Here is a 2574-nt window from a genome sequence, read left to right as displayed (position 1 = left end):
ACATGATTGTATATCTAGAAAACCCCATCATCTCAGCCCAAAATCTCCTTAAGCTGATAAGCAACTTCAGCTAAGTTTCAGGATACAAAATCAATGTGCAAAAATCACAAGCATTCTTATCCACCAATAACAGACAAACAGAGAGCCAAATCATAAGTGAACTCCCATTCACAATTGCTTCAAAGAGAATAAAATACCTAAGAATCCAACTTACAAGGGATGTGAAGGACTTCTTCAAGGAGAACTACAAACCACTGCTCAATGAAATAAAAGAGGACACAATCAAATAGAAGAACATTCCATGCTTATGGATAGGAAGAATCAATATCCTGAAAATGGCCATACTGCCCAAGGTAATTTATAGATTCAATGCCATCCCCATCAAGCTACCAATGACTTTCTTCATAGAATTGGAAAAAACTACTTTAAAGTTCATATGGAACCAAAATAGAGTCCACATTGCCAAATCAATCCTAAGCTAAAAGAACAAAGCTGGAGGCATCACGCTACCTGACTTCAAACTATACTACAAGGCTACAGTAACCAAAACAGCATGGTACTGGTACCAAAACAGAGATGTAGACCAACAGAACAGAACAGAGCCCTCAGAAATAATACCACACATCTACAACCCTCTGATCTTTGACAAACCTGACAAAAACAAGAAATGGGGAAAGGATTCCCTATTTAATAAATGGTGCTGGGAAAACTGGCTAGCCATATGTAGAAAGCTGAAACTGGATCCCTTCCTTACACCTTATACAAAAATTAATTCAAGATGGATTAAAGACTTACATGTTAGACCTAAAACCATAAAAACCCTAGAAGAAAACCTAAGCAATACCATTCAGGACATAGGCATGGGCAAGGACTTCATGTCTAAAACACCAAAAGCAATGGCAACAAAAGCCAAAACTGACAAATGGGACCTAATTAAACTAAAGAGCTTCTGCACAGCAAAAGAAACTACCATCAGAGTGAATGGGCAACCTATAGAATGGGAGAAATTTTTGCAATCTACTCATCTGACAAAGGGCTAATATCCAGAATCTACAAAGAACTCAAACAAATTTACAAGAAAAAAACAAATAACCCCATCGACAAGTCAGGGAAGGATATGAACAGACACTTCTCAAAAGAAACTTAATAAAGGCCAAATATGACAAATCCACAGGTAACATTATACTAAATAAGGAAAAGCTTAAAACTTTTCTGCCAGGGCCTGGAACTAAACAAAGATGTTCATTTTCACTATTTCTTTTAAACATAGTACTGGAAGTCCTGGCCAAAGTAATCAGGCAAGAGAAAGAAATAAAAGGCATCCAAATTGGAAAAGCAGAAGTTTAATTGTTGCTTTGTACAAATGACATGATCTTATATTTAGATGAACCTAAAGATGCCACCAAAAACTATTAGCTCTGGTAAATAAGCAAAGTTGCAGGATAAAAAATCAACATACAGAAATCAGGAGGATTTCTATATACTAAGGAAGTGGCTGAAATGGAAGTCAAGGAAGCCATGTCATTTATAATAGCTACAAAATATGAAAATACCTAGTAATAAATTTCACTATGGTGGTGAAAGACCTCTACTAAGGGAACCAAAAAACACTGATGTAAGAAGCTGAAGAGTACACAAACGAATGAAAGGACATTCCGTGCTCATAGATTAGAAGAATTAATATTGTTAAAATAACCAAAGCAATCTACAGATTCAATGCTATCACTATCAAAATACCAACTTTTTTCACAGAAAAAAAAGTCTAAAATGTGTATGGAACCAAAAAAGAGCCTGAACAGACAAAGCAATCCTGAGCAAAAGAACAAAGCTGAAGACATTGTACCACCGGACTTCAAAATATAATACAAGGTCAGAGCAATCCCAAAAGCATAGTGTTGGTATAAAAAAGGACACAGGGACCAATAGAACAGAATAGAGAATTCAGAAAAAAAAACACATATTTACAGGTAACTGACTTTCAACAATGGCACTAACAACATACATTGGGCGGATACCCTCTTCGATAAATGGTACTGAAAAAACTCGTTAGCTATATGCATAAGCTATTCAATTCAATTTGAAACTAGACCCCTATCTCTCACTATATATATAAAAATCAACTGAAAATACAAGATTGAAACACAAGAGCCATAACTATAACTCTATGAGAATAAAACATAAGAGAAATCCTCCTGTATATTGATCTAGCCAGAGATTTTATGGCTAAGACCACAAAATCACAAGCAACAAACAAATACTAGAAAATGGGACCTTATTGAACTACAGAACTTCTGCACAACAAAGGAAGCAATCAACAGTAATGAGACAACTTGTTGAATGGGAGAAAATATTTGCAAACTATTCATGTGACACTATCAGTTATATAACTAAAAGATATGAAAACCTATGTGTACACAAAGGCTCCCTGCAGCACTATTCATGATAGCTGAATGGGTAAACAACCCAAATATCAATCAGTGAGAATGAGGAAAAACAATACACCATGGAATACTATGCAGCCATAAAAAAGAATGAGTTCATGTCCTTTGCAGGGACATGGATGAAGCTGGAAAC

Source organism: Hylobates moloch, unplaced genomic scaffold (genome assembly GCF_009828535.3).
Source record: "Hylobates moloch isolate HMO894 unplaced genomic scaffold, HMol_V3 SCAFFOLD_6, whole genome shotgun sequence".
Taxonomy (NCBI): Eukaryota; Metazoa; Chordata; class Mammalia; order Primates; family Hylobatidae; genus Hylobates; species Hylobates moloch.
Note: the sequence above shows the minus strand (reverse complement) of the source record.